The 20,699-nt window shown below is 45.4% G+C and overlaps 1 pseudogene; it reads right to left on the bottom strand.

The window, feature by feature from the left end:
- Positions 1–3,012: 3,012 nt before the first annotated feature.
- Positions 3,013–3,132, bottom strand: LOC115522479 (annotated as a pseudogene).
- Positions 3,133–20,699: the final 17,567 nt, after the last annotated feature.

Raw genomic sequence — 20,699 nt, 5'->3', positions numbered from 1 at the left:
CAAAGCAGGTTCCAGACTCTGAGCTGTCAGCACAGAGCCTGACGCGGGGCTCGAACTTGTGAACCGCGAGATCATGACCCGAGCCAAAGTCAGACGCTCAACTGACTGAGCCACCCAGGCGCTCCTCTAAACGTGGTTTTACTTATAACTTTGTACTTATCAATTTTAGGGGTTCTCTATTAACTCCCTGTGATAGCAGATGACATTTAGGGTTCCTAAGTCATCAACAACCCTGATTGTCCCCTGACCAACTTCACAACGTGATAAATATGACATTTGGGGTTAAATCCGCATTCAGTTTTTACGTTATGCAGACTATGCAAATATAGAACACTGATGAGCCAGATGGTACAACCAGCATCATGTTTCCTTTTTGAACAACTGTTAATTTTATTTGTCTCTACGTTTACATTCATCTCATTTTATTTTTTTTTTTTAATTTTTTTTTTCAACGTTTATTTATTTTTGGGACAGAGAGAGACAGAGCATGAACGGGGGAGGGGCAGAGAGAGAGGGAGACACAGAATCGGAAACAGGCTCCAGGCTCTGAGCCATCAGCCCAGAGCCCGACGCGGGGCTCGAACTCACGGACCGCGAGATCGTGACCTGGCTGAAGTCGGACGCTTAACCGACTGCGCCACCCAGGCGCCCCTTATTTTTATTCGCCTAGTTGTTTGTTTTTTTAATCTCCATGTCACCAATGTTTTCCATACTTCACGGTGGATATTTGTCATTCTCCCTTGTTGTCCAGATGTTAAACCCTTCCTGTATTTGGGGAATTTCCCCTTAGGAGAACTGAGCCAGCCAGTGGCGTCTCTCCGAGCTGTGGTACCAGCTACTTGGGGACAGCAGCAGTGTCATTCTCCCCATGCCAGCCAACAGTCTGGTTTGAGGAGTTGTTTCTAGCTGGGTAGCTATGATGGAAGCTCTCCAGCCCTCCTGGGATTTTATGGGTCACCTAACACTCTTGATAAATTCCCTTGCTCCTTAAGTCAACTAGAGGTGGTTTCTCTTAGCTTATAGATAAGAACAGCTATCAGTACAGTTTTCCACACGATCACGTGCAAGGCCAGCTTCCTGGGCATGTGACCCGTGGAGTAGGCACCAGGCTTCATCCTCAGAAGAGCCCAGCCACTTGCTTTGCTATTGCCATCTTGAAATTCTCAAATTTTAAGCCGGAAGCCTCTCCGTTTCATTTTGCAAACAAGGCAGGCAGTCCTGGTTGCATGGAGTAGATAATGTGTGAATTTCCCTATTTTCGGGAGATCTCAATCCCGGAGTCATCTGCCCTCCTGGTCCCATCTGGAATGAGCCCCCCGGCACAGGTATCTTGCTGAATCTTCCTTTTTGCCATCAGCTTGGAAGCTTTCCTGGCCCTTCTCCTGGGTTGGAGCCACTATCTCCCCGATACTTGTCTTTTTCTTTCAGTTTCCTCTCATCTGGGTGGAGTACATTATCAATCGCTTTCTGAGAAAAAGTGCGCAAGAGGTAGGACATTTTGAAAGGTTGCGTATCTGAAGTTGTATTTATTCTCCCTCACACCTAGTTGATGGATTGGCTAGACGCAGAGTTCCCTGTGAACAATATTTTTCACGTAATGTTTTGAAGGTTCTGTTCCTTTACCTTCTATAGCCTCCGATGTTATTTTTTCAGAAGCTCAGGCCATTCTAATTCCCAGGTCTTTCAAGATGGCATGTTTTTCATTTTTCTTTTGTTAATCTCTCTCTCTCTCTCTGAAAGCTTTTTGCCCACGGATTTCCGAGGGATGATCCTCCAACATCAAAACGTTTTTCTTTATACTCCAGAGGCTTCAAGGGAGGAATAGTAATTACAGAACCTCCCTCTTTCATTCTTTCATTCAACAAGTTATTTATTGAGCACTTATTGAGTGCTGGGTAGTCTGCTAAGCACTGGGTTTATGATTGTCAACAAGGCAGACAGCTCTCTTGCCCCAGTTGTTTAGCTACTGATTATGAAGACTATTTTGTGAGTGTTCTGAAAGTGGAGTATGAGGTTGGTCAAAGAAAGTCTGTCTGAGATCTGTAGGGTGGGAAAGAGCCAGACATGTAGAGAGTCAGGGTAGAATGTTCTAGTTGGAAATATCCACAGATGCCAAAATTCTTATGCCAGTCTCGTGTTCAGGTGAGCCTGATTAGGATGCCTGTTACCTCTCAGATCTCATCGCTCACTCACCTCCAGCCCATCTGGCCTCCTTGCTGTTTCTTACGCATAATTGGCATGACCCAGCCTCAGGGCCTTTGCACTTGCTATCCCCTCTGCCAAGAATGCTCTTTTCCCACCTATCTGCATGGCTTGTACTCTCACCCCCTTCAGGGCTCAAATGTCACCTTCTTGAGGCCATCTCTGGCTTCCATGTTGAAAATTGCAGACCCATTCTCCAATGTCTCTACTCCCCTCTCTCTGCTTTTTCCCCCCGTCTGATGTACTATATTTATTTGCTTCTCTTGTTTATAGTCTGTCTTCCTCCACTAAAACAGAAGCTTCCAAAGGGCAAGGATTTGTGTGCATTGTATTCCCTGCTATATCTTCAGCAACCAAACAATGTCTGGCACATAGAAAGTTCCTGATAACTATGTTCTGAATGAATGGATGGCTCTGAATGGAAAGAGTTTGGTATATTTGGGTAACAGTAGAAGGACAGCGTGTGGGACATGGTGGGGCAGGGCAGGAAAGGAAGTTGGGGAAGTGGGCAGAAGGTGGACTTATGGACCAGGTAAGCATGGAAAGGAGAGTGGATTTTATCCTAAGAGTAACAGAAGACCTTTCAAGGGTCTAAGCAGGGGAGTGACATTATCCAATTTGAATTTTTTAAAGAGCTCCTCCTGGCACCTGGATTTAGAGTAGAAATGAAGCATGGAAAGGGGAGACGGGTTAGGCAACCACTGTGATAGTCCAAGCAAGAGGGGATGGTGGCCGGGACCCAGGTGAGGGCAGTGCAGATGGAGAACGTGAACAGATTGCAGAAGCGACAAGAACCTGCACTTGACTCTTGTCTCAGGATCCTTGCTACAAACTGAGCATGGGCTTACGGACTTTGACCTCTTTTTCAATTAGCAATAATCGCGCCTCGGATAAACCTCATTGGCTACGATACTGCCACTGCGCAAAGCTATGACCTCTTTTTGTAAGATCTCCCTTCAAATTTCAAGTTCGGTCTGCTAGTTAACGTCCCAGCTGGACTCTAAGAGGGGTCTGAGGGGGATAAATTAGATCCTCAGAAGTTATGACTAAGAACTCAGAGGAATCCTTGCCCTAGCCTTCACAGTCCTCAACCTGGGATTTTCTCCTCTCCATACTTGGCTCAGGACTGACTCTACTTCTCAGTATTTCCTGAATCGGTCCTGTCTTCTCCATCCTCATGGAAAGAACTCTTCCCTGTTTCTCTTCTGCTCTGTGCTCTCGGTTTACCTGGTTTATGAGTCAACCTCTGCTAGTTGCTCTGGATGGTAACTCTTGATTGGTTTGCTGATTTGCCCGTCTTCCCAAGCAGACCATGAGTTCCTTGAGGGCGAGGACCTTGTCTACACATATCTTTGTGTCCTGGCCTTGTCTCCAGCGACTGGCACATAGCAGGTGCTCAGTAAAGACCATTGAACTCAATGGCCATAGCTACGCTGGCCATGCCCTCGGGACAGCCCAATTGCTGATGCCCTCCTTGTGAGATAAGAAGAATTCAGCCTGGAGTTCTCAATCCGGTCAGGCACAGACACTCTTTCTAGGCACTTTTCCACATTAGGCAGGGACTTCCCAGACACAAAGGGCTACCAGCATTGTCGCCAGGGGATGCAGAGGCTTGGCTAGGTGGGGAAAGGACTCTGAAGTTGCCTCTAAATAAGCTGAAAGGATTAGCTGCTGTTAGAACAACATGGGCGCTGTCAGTAAGGAAACAGTTTCCCTGAGATGGGCCCCCCTGAAATTGATGATATGATTCTTTTAACTATGAGCTACAGACTGGCTTGCTTGCTGCAAAGCCTGACTCTTCCTCCCCAACTGGGAATCTGGTGGTGCCCAATCCACTGAGGACTGGTGTGCGACCAATGGCACAATGCATCCCACCTGAGATCCTAGGGAGGAAGAGGTCCTTAGTTAGCTGGCAGGCGTGGTCTCGTAATAGCAACGTGACGAGTGAAGTGTGGATTCGGGCTTTCTGAATAGCGACAAAGCAACACGGAGAAGGAATTGTCAGCTGTCTCCATGAGCCAGGTATTGTCAGAAAAGCACCTGTTCGATCTTTCATCAAGAATATTCATGCAGGAGCGCCTGGGTGGCTCAGTCGGTTAAGCATCCAACTCTTGGTTTCTGCTTAGGTCATGATCTCGCGGCTTTATGGGTTCGAGTCCCTGCTCGGGATTCTTTCTCTCTCCTCTTTCTGCCCCTCCCCCACTCATGCTATCTCTGTCTCTCTCAAAGTATATAAATAAACTTAAAAAAAAAAAGAGGGGCACCTGGGTGGCACAGTCGGTTAAGCGTCTGACTCTTAATCTCAGTTCGGGTCATAATCTCATCGTTCATGAGTTCAAGCCCTACATCAGGCTGTGTGCTGATGGTGAGGAGCCTGCTTGGGATTCTGTCTCTCCTTCTCTCTGCCCCTCCCCTGCTTGTGCTCTCTCTCTCTCTCTTTCAGAATAAATAAATAAACTTAAAAGAATAAAAAATAAAAATTAAAAAAAGAATATTCATACAAATATTAGTGTTAGTAACAAATTATTCCTAAACATAGCAGCTTAAAACAACACTTTTTTTTTAAGTTTATTTATTTATTTTGAGAGCATGAGAGCAGGGAAGGGGCAGAGAAAGAGAAAGAGAGAGAGAGGGGGGGAGAGAGAGAGAGAGGATCCCAAGCAGGTTTCACACTGTCAGTGCAGAGCCTGATGTGGGGCTGGAACTCACGAACCTTGAGATTATGACCTGAGCCGAAATCTAGAGTCAGACGCTTAACTGACTGAGCCATCCAGACGCAGCAAAACAACACTTAGTATCCCACTTTCTGTGGGTCAGAAAATTGGGTGGTTCTTGCTCACAGCTTCTGTTGAGGTTGTCACCCCAACTGTTGGCTGGGGCTGCCATAATCTGAAGGCTTGACTGGGGCCGGAGGATCTGCTCGCTCCCGTGGCTGTTGGCGAGAAGCCTCAGTTCATCATTACGTGTACCTCTCCGCAGAGCTGCCCGAGCGTGCTCATGAAGTGGCCGCTGTCATCCACCAGGACAAGCAATCCGAGAGAGACAGGGATGGAAGTCTTGATGGTTTTTATGACCCGGTCTTGGAAGTTGCACACTGTCACTTCTACTTAAGTCTGCTTGTTAGAGGGGTGCCTGAGTGGCTCAGTCGGTTGAGCATCCGACTTCAGCTCAGGTCATGATCTCGTGGTCTGTGAGTTCGAGCCCCGCGTCGGGCTCTGTGCCGACAGCTCGGAGCCTGGAGCCTGCTTCGGATTCTGTGTCTCCCTCTCTCTCTGACCCTCCCCCCATTCATGCTCTGTCTCTCTCTGTCTCAAAAATAAATAAACATTAAAAAAAAATTCTGTTTGTTAGAACTGAGGCACTAGATTTAGCTCACAGTCAAGGGGAAGGGAATCAGGGCCCACATTTGGAAGGGAGGGTCAGAGTTGTGGACATATTTTTAACTGCTTTAGCCAGTCAAGAAGGAACAAGAAAATGGAGAGTCCTGAGGCTGCAAAGTTTCCTATTGCCATGAGATCAAGAGGATTCAGCCTAAAGAAAAAGAGTTCTGGATTGAGAAGGGTGGCATGTTTGTTCATTAATGCATTCTTGCATCCATTCATTCATTCAATCATCTCTTCACTCCACAGCTATTCATTGAGCATCTACTGTGTGCAGTTGGGAAACTGGACTGCAGGCCAAAGTGCTCATGAAGAGGCACAATTGTCATTAAAGTAACAATTGCTGACCTTTACAGAACACTTAACTGTGTAACCAGTGCTGCAAAGGGCTTTGGATCTAAGTATCTCATTTCATCATCCCAATAACCCTTTGAGACGGGTACTATTATTATTCCCCATTTTACAAGTGAGACACTTAGACTTGGAGAGGCAAGGTCATGTGCTGCCAGGGGGTAGAAGCCATGATCTGAACTGAAGGACTCTGACCCCAAAGCCCTCATGCTTCTAGTACTACCCTGTGGGACTAATGGTCACAAATATTAGTCCCAACTTAGAGACGCCCGGGTGGCTCAGTCGGTTAAGCGTCTGACTTGGGCTCAGGTCATGATCTTGCCGTTTGTGAGTTCAAGCCCTGCGTCGGGCCCTGTGCTGACAGCTCAGAGCCTGGAGCCGGCTTCGGATTCTGTGTCTCCTTCTCTCTCTGCCCTTCCCCCGTTCACTCTCTGTCTCTCAAAAATAAATAAATGTTTAAAAAAAAAGTCTTAGTTCCTGATTTAGTTATGAGTTCCTGTTGTCCACCTGAGGGCTCAGCGGCTCGAAGAGGTTGAATGACTCATCCAAGCTTGTTCTGGTGGAGCTGGGCTGCAAAGCTGGTTCCTGAGAGCTCCAACTCTGTGCTCTTTTTACTATACTCACATAAGACTGAGACCTTTCTGTCCTGCTGCCTGCAGAAACAGAGCTAAGATGGAAAGGGGCCCGGGGGAATGGGGAGGGGTATGGGGAGGGGAGAAATTATCGCTGAGGACTGGAAGCTTTTATAAGTGTGGATCTCCCCTGGTTGGTTGAAGAATACATCAGAATCTCCCTGGAGGCTGCTGTAGAATTCCTGGTGTGCCTGATGAGGTGTTGTTGCACCGAGGCTGTGGGCCATCTGGCTCTTTCAGAGACGGCCCCTCTGGGGTCTGGATGCTTCAGACCCTCAGGCTGCAACAAGTCAGGTCAGCTGGAGCTAGCGGGCCGGAGTCCTTACTGAGCACCAGGCGTGATGCCCATGGCTAATGCTTAGCATCAGGCCCATGCTAAGGTGCTGGGCACAGTTACTCACAGCATCCTCACGGCTGCAGACAAATCAATACTATTTATTATTCCCATTTTACAGAGGAGAGACCTGAGGCAGAGAAAGGGTGACTTTCTGATTTCTCACACAGATATCCAGTCTTAAATTGAGTTAATTGGGGTTCAGAGAGTTGGGGAGTCCTAGTGGTTTAAGCCCAGTGGCCTGGGCTTAGGGACCTGCAGTAAGGGGTCCTGATTTTATGGGCAGTCTTGCCATTGTAGGGCCCTTCCCTCCATAAAAAGGATTAAATGTCGGAGCGCCTGGGTGGCTCAGTCGGTTGAGCATCCGACTTCGGCTCAGGTCATGATCTCATAGTTCGTAGGTTTGAGCCCCGTGTCACAAGCTCTGTGCTGACAGCTCAGAGCCTGGAGCCTGCTTCAGATTCTGTGTCTCCTTCTCTCTCTGTCCCTCCCCCGCTCGTGCTTTGTCTCACTGTTTCTCAAAAATAAATAAATGTAAAAAAAAATTTAAAAAAAAGATTAAATGTCATATCTTATGGGTGTGTTGGAATAAAGATGAATCTAATCCAGACTGAATTCGTTATTACATACTCATTATCATTATTTTCATTTTTCTTCTGATTTTAAAATAAATGAAAATGGGACACCTGTGTGGCTCAGCTGAGCATCCGACTCTTGATTTTGGCTCAGGTCATGATCCCATGGTTCGTGGGATAGAGCCCCGCGGTGGGCTCCACACAGAGTGGGGAGCCTCCTTGAGACTCTCTCTCTCCCTCTGCCCTTCCTCCACTCATGCTCACTCTCTCTCTCTCTCTTCCTCTAAAAAAAAAAAGAAATTGTTCAAAATAAATGAAAACAAAAACAATTTTATGGGCCGTCGAGGTATCACGGGCTTGACACACTATGCCTCCCATGTGTAATGGAGAAGTGGGCTCTGTCTGGGCATGAGGCCTGCTTCCCCCACCTGTTGACCGTGTGGCTTTGGCAGAGTTCCTTTACCTCTCTGTTCCCCATCTTCCTTCCCTGGAACGCAAGAATCAATCGCAGCTCTATTACATATGGTGATAACCAGGCTGAAGTGAAACAATGCAGGCAACACGCTCAGAGCGCTGCCTACTACAAACGAAAATGCTCAATGAATAAATAAACGTTCATTGATTTTTTAACAGAAATGCATTTGACATGCAGCATTGTGTAAACGTTAGGTGCACAGCAGGTTATGTACATTTCATTTATAGGTGGTACTCCTATTGTCATTGTAACAATAATTAGCGCCTTTATCATGTCACCTAACTATCCTTGCCTTCCAGGGGTTGGAATAATTAACTTCTGGTCTCTTGGCAAGTTTGATGATTACAATGCAATATTGGTGTCCACATTCACTATACTGTGCGTTAGATCTCTAGGAGTTATTTACGACTTGTGAGTCTGTGTGCTTAAACATCCGTCAATCCCCCCCCCCATTCCTCGATATTTTTATCTTTATTTATTTAAGTAGGCTTCACGTCCAGCATGGAGCCCAACAAAGGGATTGAACTCACGACGCTGAGATCAAGCCCTGAGCTGAGATCAAGAGTTGGACGCTCAACTGACGGAGCCACACGGATGCCCCAATATTTTTATTTTTAAGTAACTTGTGGTCCCACAGCGAGCAAGTGGTAGGGCTAAGAGTGTGCCCAGGTTTGTCTGACCCTAAAACCCTTAAACTTAACCTTCTCAATGTAACAGGAAAGTAACTGGCAGAACACGTGCATACACACACACACACACACACACACACACAATGGCAGAGCAGCCAAAACTAATTCTGCCACAATGTTCATATTATTATGTAATATTATATTATTATATGATATATATTATTATATAATGAATATAACACAGTCAAGAGATTGTGCATTTTCTACGATAATCTTTTAAAAAATATATTGTGGTAAAATACATGTGACATAAAATCTTACCATTTTAACCATTTTTTAGTGTCCAATGGAGTGACATTAAGTATGTTCATATTACTGGGCAACCATCTCCAGTGTCCCTCTCCAGAACTTTGTCATTACTCCACACTGAATGCGCCATTAACATCACTGATTTCCCTACTTCCTCCTCCCTCAGCCTCTGGTAACCACCGTTCTATTTTCCATCTCTGTGAATTTACATCATATAAGTTTTCTAGGATAATCCTGATTATCATCATTTCCCCCAATTTTCCTATGCAGAAGGTACAAAACAGGTTGTTGTTTTTTTCCCCCTCTGCTTCTACTTATACCAACAACACTTTGGATACCAGATGTGCCAGTTTTTCCATACAGAGCAATTCTCAGCAACGCCTAGATGTGTCTCCCCCACCCCATTCAGATCTGACACTAACTGCCCACAGTTGACACAGACCCCACTGGTGAAACACTCAGTCCCAAAGCCCAAACCCACACACTGCTTTATTTTTCTTTTTACTTATTTTTAATTTTTGTTAATGTGCATTTATTTGAGAGAGAGAGAGAGCGTGCACGCACACACGCGATTTGGGGAGGGGCAGAGAGAGAGACACACAGACTCTGAGGCAGGCCCCAGGCTCCAAGCTGTCAGCACAGAGCCCCATGTAGGGCTTGAACTCATGAGCTGTGAGATCATGACCTGAGCCGAAGTCGGGTGCTCTACTGACTGAGCCACCCAGGCGCCCCACACATACCACTTTAGATTCCCCTGGGAGGTCTGAGCCTTGGGGACTTCTATAAACTGACTACAAGCAGGGAGTTCCCATGCCCCCCTCCTTGGGTTTGGTAATTTGCTAGAATGACTCACAGAACTCAGGAAACCAGTTTACTTCCTAGAATTCCAGTTGATTATAAAAGGATACTTTAAACTTTTTTTAAGTTTATTTATTTATTTTTAGGGGGAGGGAGGGGCAGAGAGAGAGGGTAGAGAGAGAATCCCAAGCAGGCTCCGTGTTCAGCACAGAGAACGACACGGTTGGGGGGGGGGGGGGCTCAGTCCCACAGACCCTGGGATCATGACCTGAGCCGAAATCAAGAGTCGGACGCTTAACCAACCGAGCCACCCAGGTGCCCCTAAAAGGATATTTTAAAGAATAAAAATGAACAGCCCGATGCAGAGACATAGAGGGAAAGGTTTGGGAAGGTCTTGAGCACAGAAGCTTCTTCTGCTCTTGGAGAGTCTGGGGGGCACTCTCCTGCATGCATTCTTGTTTGCCAACCTAACAGGAAGTTCTATGAATCCTTTAGGTTAGGGATTTTTTTTCTTGTTTTTGTTTTTGTGTTTTGTTTGTTTGTTTGTTTTTATGGAGGCTTCATTTCACAGGCATGATTAATTAAATCATTGGCCATCAGTGGTTGAACTCACTCTGCAGCCCCCCCTCCCCTGCCCAAAAGTTGGGAGGTGGGCCTGAAAGTTCCAACCCTCTGATCACGTGGTTGATTCCCCTGACAACCAACACCCCCCCCCCCCAAACCTAGGGGCTTTCCTAAAGTCACCACATTAACATAAACTCAGGAGCAGCCCAAAGGGGCTTGTTATGAATAACAAAAGGTGTTCCTTTCACTTTCATCCCTCTGGAGCTATTTCAGAAACTGGAGACAAAAACCAAGTATTATAAGAAGAGATGTTCTGATTGTTCCTATCACTTAAGAAATGACAAGAGATTTAGGAGTGCTGTGCCAGAGACTTGACAAAGGCCAAACATATTTCTTATTAGTTTGCAAGATCACAACATGTGTCTAGTGTTAGCCATGAATTGAAGTTAGGAAAATGGAGTTTGGGGGTAGGTAGGGAGAAAGAGGCACCCCCTAACCCTGGCGTTGTGGGGTAGGGGTAAGGAGGCAAAAGCCTGAAGTCAGAGTCAGTGGGCTTCAGTTGAAGTGAGCTGGGAGAAGGGGGAAATAAGACTCCTCCAGGGTCTGGAGAAGAAAAGCCCTCTCCATCACTCTCCCGCCATCCCTGCCCTTTGCACCATAGTGGAGTTCTGGGGGCTGAACAAAGGAATTCTGCTGAAACAAACAAGCAACAAACCAGATTTTTACTCCTGGGATGACAGACTTGAAGGCTGGAGGGGGTCTCAAGCATCATCTAGCTCACTGGAACCACGGGGCTTTGAGAAGATAAGAACGTGGATTGGAACTGGATTGTCTCGGGTTTGAATCCTAGCTCTGTTACTAGCCGTGTGACTTTTGGAAAGTTACTCAACTCCTCTGGGCCTCGATAGCTTCATGTAAGCAGTGGATCATAATAATGTCTGCTTCATAGGGCCTTTAGGTGGATTTAAATGAAAACGTTTTAAAGTTTATCTATTAATTTTGAGAGAGAGAGAGGAAGAGAGAGAGAGAACCAGCGGGAGAGGGACAGAGAGAGAGGGAGAGAGAGAGAGAATCCCAAACAGGCTCCGAGCTCCTTGCTGAGCCTGACTCAGGGCTCAATCCTATGCTGTGAGATCACGACCTAAGCTGAAATCTTAACCTACTGAGCCACCCAGGCGCCCCTGGATGTAAATGAAATTTTAAATCAGTTCCTGCATGTAAGGCACCTAGAACAGAGTCGGGCATACTGTAAATGCAACGTAAATATTTGTTAAATCTAAAAAAGAACGACACAGTGGTCAACTGGGGAAGAGGCCAGGTCCCCGTCATCACTGCCAGCAGAGATGCTCTGCTTTCATCTGTTTTTTATGTCTGGCCTTCTTGTAAGATATCATTAAAAGGAAGAACAAAGGTCGACCACCTTCGTAATGGAATCCTGTATTTTACAAATGGGAAACATAGCCAGGACAGCTAAGTGGTCTGCCTAAGGTCCCACAACTAATGAGCGGTGGGCAGAGCAGATGTATAGAAGCTAGGGCGGGGCTGTTTCATCTGTGCTACACATCCACACTGTGCTGTAAGAACATGGTATTTGGGGTTTCCCCCCCCCGCCCCGGGAAAGTCTTACTGATCTCTGTCAATACTCAGCTTCATGCTGGCTGGCCTGAAAACAGATCGTATTAATAACCTCTTTACCCCTTTGTGGCGAAGGTCATTAAAGATGCCCCGGTGGGGAATTGTGTTCTCTTGCCCTTTGAGCAGCGGAGACGATTTCAAGCAGTCTAGATGGCATTCCTGGGTGCTAGAACCCATCCAGGTATAGACTTTCAGCTTGGCCCCCAACATCCATTCCGTCACATTCCTCCCCTTCTGACTAATAGCTGTGAGACTCAGGAAATTGATGCCAGCTCCAAGCCTCTGATTACTCAGTCATGAATCCCGTGCCCTTTGCCAATGATGGGTTCAAGGGTGGCAGATCTGGGACGATATGGGTTGATACGACATCAGAAGATCTCTGCCAGCTTCTCAGTCCTGTTCATTGGGAACTGGAAACACGTTGCTCTGGTTTCTCTGAGAAGTCCTCATGCAGCCATGAAGAAGCCAGCCCAAGAACTAGACCATGTATATGAAGTAGGATAGAGAAGAATCCCGGAGTTTTTGGTTGCCCAGTCTGTAGGTCTGCACCGTCCAACATGGCGGCCACTCACCACACGTGGCTATTGAGCACTTACAATGTGGCTAGGCCAAACTGAGATACGCAGTATATAGAACACATGCCAGATTTTAAAGATTTAGGATGAAGAAAAGAATGTAAATATCTCCTTCATAGTTTTTGTATTACATGTTGAAATGATAATATTTGGGAAATACCGAGTCAAGTAAAATTGTTATTTAAAAAAAAAAAATGTTTACTCATTTATTTTTAGAGAGAAAGAGGGAGGGGCAGAGAAAGAGGGAAGGAGAATCCCAAGCAGTCTCCACACTCATCACGGAGCCCGATGCGGGGCTTGATCTCACAACTGTGACATCATGACCTGAGCCGAAATCAAGAGTCCGTCAGACGCTTAACCGACTGAAATCACCCAGGAACCCCTAAAATTGTTATTTTTTTAAATAATCTTTTTAAACATTTTATTTAAAAAAAAAATTTTTTTTTAACGTTTATTTATTTTTGAGATAAGGAGAGACAAAGCACGAACGGGGGAGGGTCAGAGAGAGAGGGAGACACAGGATCTGAAACAGGCTCCAGGCTCTGAGCAGTCAGCACAGAGCCCGACGCGGGGCTCGAACTCACAGACCGAGAGATCGTGACCTGAGCTGAAGTCGGACGCTTAACCGACTGAGCCACCCAGGCACCCCTAAACATTTTATTTTAAAATAATCTCTATACCCAGCGTGAGGCTCGAATTTACAATCCCAAGATCAAGAGTGGCTCACTCTACCGACTGAGCCAGCCAGGCGCCCCTCAAGTAAAAGTGTTATTAGCATTGATTTCACTTGTTCCTTTTTTTTAAAGCTTTTTTAAATGTTTATTATTTATTTTTGAGAGAGAGACAGACAGAGCACGAGAGGGAGAGGGGCAGAGACAGAGGGAGACGCAGGATCCGAAGCAGGCTCCAGGCTCCGAGCTGTCAGCACAGAGCCTGACTCAGGGCTCGAACCCACCAACTGTGAGATCACGACCTGAGCCGAAGTCGGATGCTTAACCAACTGAGCCACCCAGGCGCCCCATCACTCGTTCCTTTTTACTTTCATTACTATGGCCTAGAAAACTGTAAATCATATATATGTGGCCTGCATTCTATTTCTCTTGGAGAATGCTGGTGTAGATTTGCTGTTTTGTGAGCTGGGAGAATCTCACTGATATGTCCCTTTATATAGGAAAGTGTGAATACAGAATATGGAATATCTGTGCTGTAGAATAGGTCATTCTTGAGGCTTACAGCAGCTAGTTCTCATCCTTCTGGCTGGAAGTAGAGGTAAAAACTTGGATGTCTTAATGGAAAGATTTTAAACATACACGGAAGTAGAGAGCATAACGTAACCATTCCTCACCTTCCAGGTGAGGACGACATTTTTTCTGTTCTATGTCCTCGCAATGTGCTGGGTTATTCTAAAGCAGAACTCAGATGTCAAACCGTTCCATTGTTAAGTGCCTCCTGACATATTTCTAAGAAACAAGATCTCTTGTTTTAGAAACATACCTATAGGGGCGCCTGGGTGGCTCAGTCGGTTGAGAGTCCGACTTCAGCTCAGGTCATGATCTCACAGTTTGTGGGTTCGAGCCCCATGTCAGGCTCTGTGCTGACAGCTCAGAGCCTGGAGCCTGCTTCACATTCTGCATCTCCCTCTCTCTCTGCCCCTCCCCTGCTCATGCTTTTTCTCACTCTGTTTCTCAAAAATAAATAAAAAAATGTAAAAAAATAAAAAAAAAAAGAAAACATAACTACAATACTATTAACATGTAAAAAAAAAAACCCCAACCCTTAATATCAACTAATATCTAGTTAAGGTGCAGATTTTTCTGACTCTCTCATACATGTCTCTTTACAATTGGTTCATTCAAATCAGGATCCAAACAAGGTCCATGCATCACGTTTAGCTGATAGGCTCTCAAGCCAGTTTTTATCTATTACCCTTCCTGTATTTTTTTTATGCTATGAATTTGTTTCATACGGGGTTGGATAAGCACATTCCCATAGTAGCCTTTAACATACTTCTCTATACCCTGCTGTTCATGTAAACTGATAAATATAGATCTAGAAGATTGATAAGATTCAGTTAGATTTATTTTTTTGGAAAGAATACTTCACTGGTTATGCTATCTGTGATGGTTAATTTTATGTGTCAACTGTCAGTTTTATATGGAGGGTGTTTGCGGATGTGATTAATATTTTAATCTTTGAGTAAGCAGGCCGCCCTCCATAGTGTGGGTGGGCCTCATTTAGTCAGTTGAAGGCCTGAATAAAACAAAAAGACCAGCCTCCCAAGCAGGGGGGGAATTCTCCAGCAGACTGCTTTCAGGTTGGAAATGTACCATCAACTCCACTGGGTGTCCAGCCTGTCAGGCCTGCTGCAAATTTGGGACTCACAAGCCTCCCTAATTGTGATAGGCAATTTCTTATAATCAGTTGATCAATCCTATCTGTTTCTCTGAAGGAAACTAATATAGTGTCATGATACATTTTTTTTTGAGACAGAGAGAGAGAGAGAGCCCGAGCATGAGCAGGGGAGGAGCAGAGGGAGAGGGAGAGGGAGAGGGAGAGGGAGAGGGAGAGGGAGAGGGAGAGGGAGAATCTTAAGCAGGCTTAACACCTAGCATAGAGCCTGATGAGGGGCTTGATCTCACCATGAGATCATGACCTGAGCAAAAATCAAGAGTCGGATGCTTCACCAACTGAGCCACCCAGGGGCCTCCACAATAAATTTTTGTATAAAATGTTTTCTCCCATAATAAAAGTAATACTTGCATGTTAAAGAAAACACCCCAAAACAACCACTGCTAACATTTGGGTGTATTCCCACCTTTTCAAAAACACGTTTTTACATTTTTTTTAATGTTTATTTATTTTTAAGAGGGGAAGACAGGGCGCAAGCGGGGGAGGGGCAGAGAGAGAGGGAGACACAGAATGCGAAGCAGGCTCCAGGCTCTGAGCTGTCAGCCCAGAGCCCAATGCAGGGCTCAAACTCACAAACGATGAGATAGATCACAACCTGAGCCTAAGTCAGACACCTTACCGACTGAACCACCCAGGTGCTCCTTTTCAAAATATTGTTTACAATACAGTTGATATCTCTATGTAAGTTTGTCCTCTGCCTTTTAAATTTCACATTACAACAAATTGCACTTCCTGATATTATTCTTAACCTTGTAAACATTATCCTTTGATGGATTGTAAAATAAAAATGATACGTGCTGATTGTAGAATATTTGAAAAATACAAAAAAGTGTAGAGAATGAATACAAAGTCTCCTATTATCCTATCACAGTAGTATATTTTTGTAAAACGTTCTAGTCTGCTTTCACTTCATGGACATCATTATAATAATACATTTTTTCTGCCTTTTTAAACTTTACAATATCATTAAGTATTCTTCAAAATCTGATTTTTAGATAACTTCATAATAAAATATCACATAAATGTACCATGGTTTCTCTTGTATGCGGACTACCCTGTTTTTTTTTTATTTTTTTTTAATGTTTTTTAATTTATTTTTGAGACAGAGAGAGAGCATGAGCAGGGGAGGGGCAGAGAGAGAGGGAGACACAGAATCGGAAGCGGGCTCCAGGCTGTGAGCTGTCAGCACAGAGCCCGATGCGGGGCTCGAACTCACAGACCGTGAGATCATGACCTGAGCCGAAGTCGGATGCTTAACCAACTGAGCCACCCGGGCACCTCCGGACTACCCTGTTTTTGAACCATAAATGTAATTTAAGCTGTAAGTATATAACATATCATAAGCAGAGATTTTATAGATCATCATTTTCCTCTGGCTGGATATTTAGGAAGACCCAATAAATATTAAAAATACCAAACGGGCACCTGGGTGGCTCAGTCAGTTAAGCATCTGACATCTTGGTTTTGGCTCAGGTCATGATCTCACGGTGTGTCAGATCCATCCCCACATCTGTGGAACCCGCTTGGGATTATAAATAAATAAATAAATAAATAGGGGTGCCTGGGTGGCTCAGTCGGTTAAGCGTCTGACTCTTGGCTTCAGCTGAGGTGATGATCTCACGATTCGGGAGTTCAAGCCCCACATCGGGCTCCGTGCTGACAGCACAGAGCCTGCTTGGGATTCTCTCTCTCTTCCTCTCTCTCTGCCCCTCCTCGCTTGCCCTCTCTGTCTCTAAATAAACTTTAAACAAACAAACAAACAAATACATGAAACCAAATGGTTTCTCCTTCTTACCAGTTTCCTGCAAATCTGGTTCATTTGTCCAGTTTACCCCTAACCTCTTTCTTTTTAATCCAATATCCCATACTCACCTAGCTATACTTGTGTTAGTGTGCAGGATGTATGAAGAATAACGGTGGGGGAGAAGTTGGATGCTTGCCTGAGGATCTTGGATCTCAGACTTTATTTTATAGGTAATGGGGAGCAAGCAGAGACCTTTGAATAACACAGAGCCTTGAGTAGTTCAGATCTGTTTTTCAGAAAGATCAGTCTGGTAGGAAATGCACAAGAGGTGATAAAGGCAGGAAGTCTAGGTGAGAAGTTTTTCCAACAGTTCCAAGGAGAGTTAATGAGCAGTGAAAATAGAAATGAGACAGATGGGAGAAAGACCTTGCAGAGAAGGAAGGGACAAGGCATGGTCATCAATGAGAATCTGGTAGAGATTTCATCCAGAAATTGAGGATGGCGATGCCATGTAAATAAAACCCTGTCCTCATGCCCAGCAACCCCTGCAAAGAAAACAGGTAGTATCCGCTCCCGAGAAGTTCCCCACCTTATAGCCAGCCCAAATCACAAACACCTTCAAAGTCAGGAAGATGGTGTAAGACATCTTTTACTATACCTCTGCTCTCCGCATGTACCTTCTCTCCTTTGCCTTTCTCGAAATTTCATCTTCTGCCTCCTTGCCCTCCCCCCAGGGCCTCTGGCTCCATCCACCACAACCCCTGTGACTGAGGCTAAAGACACCTATTTCTGTGTGACAATATTGATAGGTTTTTGTAGATCTTTGGGGCGTTATTGTGATAAAGCCCTGCCTTTTCATCTCTTTCCAGGGCTGACAATGCGAAGGGGCAGAGAGAGGGCAGAGCCAGAGAAACCCATTCTGCCACATAACCAAGAAAGGAAACATTTACGGATCAGGTTTGAAATCCACAACGTTAATTTCCACTCAACCCATGGCCCGCTCAGTACCACAGGTCTTGTCTGCCACAGTCTAGAGGGGAGGTACTATTAGACAGAGGGTGGCCTGTTCTCAGCAAGTGAGGTCAGTTGTGGTGATCAGAGCCATAATAGGAACAGTACTCCTGAGTCTCTGTTTTTCTGAGTATTTATTACCAGTGTTGCTGCAGCTATGCCTGAAGGTAAACTGTTTGTCCTCAAGATCAAGTTCTGCTTTCTGATTCAAGCAGTTGTCATCTCTGCCAAGACGCTGTGTCTGGGGAGATTCTTGACCAGATCCTCACTTTGTCTCATGCTCTATCAAGGTCTATTCGCGGAGAACGTCCTTCTCTCTGGCTTCATGTCTCCAAGAGGCAGGAGGCCCATCACACTGACATCTCAGCTGCTCTGGGTCCCCCGTCCTACTGTTTCCTAGAGGAGGAGGTGCTCAGTGATTGGTGGCTTTGGGAGAAGAAACAGGAAATGCTTAGCTCAGTGCCTTCCTTCCTTTCTTCTCTCTGGCTACACATGTTTTCTTCTGCTTCTCCACGGGTCCACCCCGGGCCAGTGCTGTCTCAGACGGAATGACTCAGTCTGCCTAAGTCTGGAGTGAAGAATTAGAAAGATCCTAACTCATACACCTGAAGCCAACATCTCCATAATCAGTTCTACTGATAATAGAATGATACTTTCATCTCTAACTACTTGATTCCTGTGTCTACATTTTGTTCCAAATTCAAGCAGGCAAAAATGGCATGCTATTTATTGGGCTCTCCTCAAACCCTAACAGTCCCTGTAGAGCTATATCGAAGATGCTTATCACCAAATTAGGGAATCAAACCTCCCAACAAATAGAAATAACACATAATTCATTTTAAGTTTAACAACAGAGGCAACACATAATTCATTATAAGTCTTGCAATGAAGTGATGGGATTAAAAAAAAAAAAGTTGTGTTCTTCCAATCTGTAGCTAAAATATTTACATGGGGCCCTGGTGATATGCAGGCGGTGGTTTACAGAGCACAGCCTGTTCAAACCAAACAGTTGCTCTGTTCCCGATTTTGGAAACTCGTCAAGGAATCAGTGTTTACTTAGACAACTTGGGCCCCAAGTGGCTCTTGTGTAGGCTGGACTCAATCCAAGGAGAAGCCATGGCCCGGGAACATTCCTCCTTCTCCCCTGACCATTGAAACTCAGACCTCTCAGCTCTCCAGGGCCCTCTGGAGGGCATCCGGTCCAGCCTCCAGTCAACTGTCCAGTCCCCAGTCCACTGAGTGTAGACTAAGTTCTGTTCTAGAATTGGCCCCTTGGTGCCCAACCTAATGAGTAATCCTGTGTGTGAATGTCTTATTCATTTAACCCTCAGAGAGTGTAGGCTTCAAGGCAAAGGATTTGATGTTTAATATGTGGATGACTTGAATTAGTCTGGCACGTGATGCAGGGGTGGGCCAGCTGTGGGAAACAGACCACAGAGAACCTAGGGAGGTCACGTCTGAGTTTCCAGGAAATCAAATCTACTATTTCTACTCGAAGAAAGAAAACAATCACAACATTACTGAAGAACAACGTGTCCAAGTGTAAGGATCAACAGTAATGCATGGGAAAAGTACATGCCACAATACCCAGGCTCTCCGTGAAAGATGGTAGTAATTGCTATTAAGGTTCTCCCTGAGAGAATTTTGAAAACAAATGGCATCAGTGCGTGGGTAGGCCCACTGACAATTATTTCTCTTTGGCAACTACCTTTCCCCGACCTCAGATGGTTCGAATCAGACTATCACTGCCCCTGCCAGTACAGTGGTGGATGGCTTAGGCCAGGCCAATGTGGTACCTATCTTTCCTTCCAACGTGTTTGGTCCCAAGACAGGCTTGTTATACAAGCAGGGCCAGTGAGAATCCTTCTCTGAGATTTGGACTCCTCCTCTCCCCGCTGAGGCACATTGGCATAATGGAAACGGCATGAGCCTTGGTGTCTGAAGGTATGGATTCTGGTTCATGGGCAAGTTTGTTGACTTCTTTGAGCCTCAGTGCCTTCATCTTAGTATATAATGGAGTAAAACCTATTTTGCAGGGTTGTGAGTATTAACGACGATAAAATACATACAGTGCTTGGCACGTGATAGACATCAATAAATGGCTTCTGTTGAGAACATTCATAATAAAAAGCAATACTCTTACCCTCTCCACTGTCCCACCCTGCCTGATCGACCTTCACTCTGCAAAGCACTTCTAAATAACTATAATTGGGAGGCCCCACCTTTGAGTGGGAGGGGCCATCCTTAATTTTCTCCGATCCTTGAATTCTCTGGAGAGTATAGATGGGATGAGAGAGTACAGTCTCAGGGATGGAAAAGTCATGGTCCGGCCAACCCATTGATCAGAGGTGGCCAAGTTCAAGAGATTGTCTTCAGTCTGGATGCTACATCGCTGCTATCTGATAGAACTTTCTGCCATGTTAGAAACATTCTTTTTCAGATGTATTTTGTAGAGTTTTTTTAAAGTTTATTTATTTGTTTTGAGGGAGAGAGAGAACACAAGCCAAGCCAAGGAGGGGCAGAGAGAGAGGGAGAGAGAGAGAGAGAGAGAGAGAGAGAGAGAGAGAGAGAATTCCAAGCAAGGCTCATGCTGACAGCAAAGAACCTGATATGGGGCTCAAAGGCACGAACTGAGAGATCATGACCCGAGCTGAAACCAAGGGTCCAACGCTCAACTGAGCCATCCAGGCGCCCCTAATTTTTTTTTAAGTTTATTTATTTACTTTGACGAGGGTAGGGGCCAAGAGAGAGGGAGAGAGGGAATCCCAGGCTGGATCTGTGCTGACAGCCCTAATGCAGGGCTCAGTCCCATGAGCCATGAGATCATGATCTGAACCGAAATCAAGAGTCAGACACTTAACCCACCGAGCCACCCAGGCTCCCTATTATTAAGAAACATTCTATATCTGTGCTGTCCACTACAGTAGCCGCTAGCTGAGTGTGGCTATTGAGCACTTGGAATATGGTCAGTGAGACCGAGACACCAAATTATTTATTTAATTGAAACGTGAACACCCACACGTGGCAATGGTCACCCTGTTGGACAGAGCAGCTGTAGATGGATGCCTGGCATTAG

Source organism: Lynx canadensis, chromosome C1 (assembly GCF_007474595.2).
Source record: "Lynx canadensis isolate LIC74 chromosome C1, mLynCan4.pri.v2, whole genome shotgun sequence".
In the NCBI taxonomy this organism is placed as follows: Eukaryota; Metazoa; Chordata; class Mammalia; order Carnivora; family Felidae; genus Lynx; species Lynx canadensis.
The sequence above is the reverse complement of the archived record's forward strand: the minus strand, read 5'-3'. Positions and strand labels throughout refer to the sequence as shown.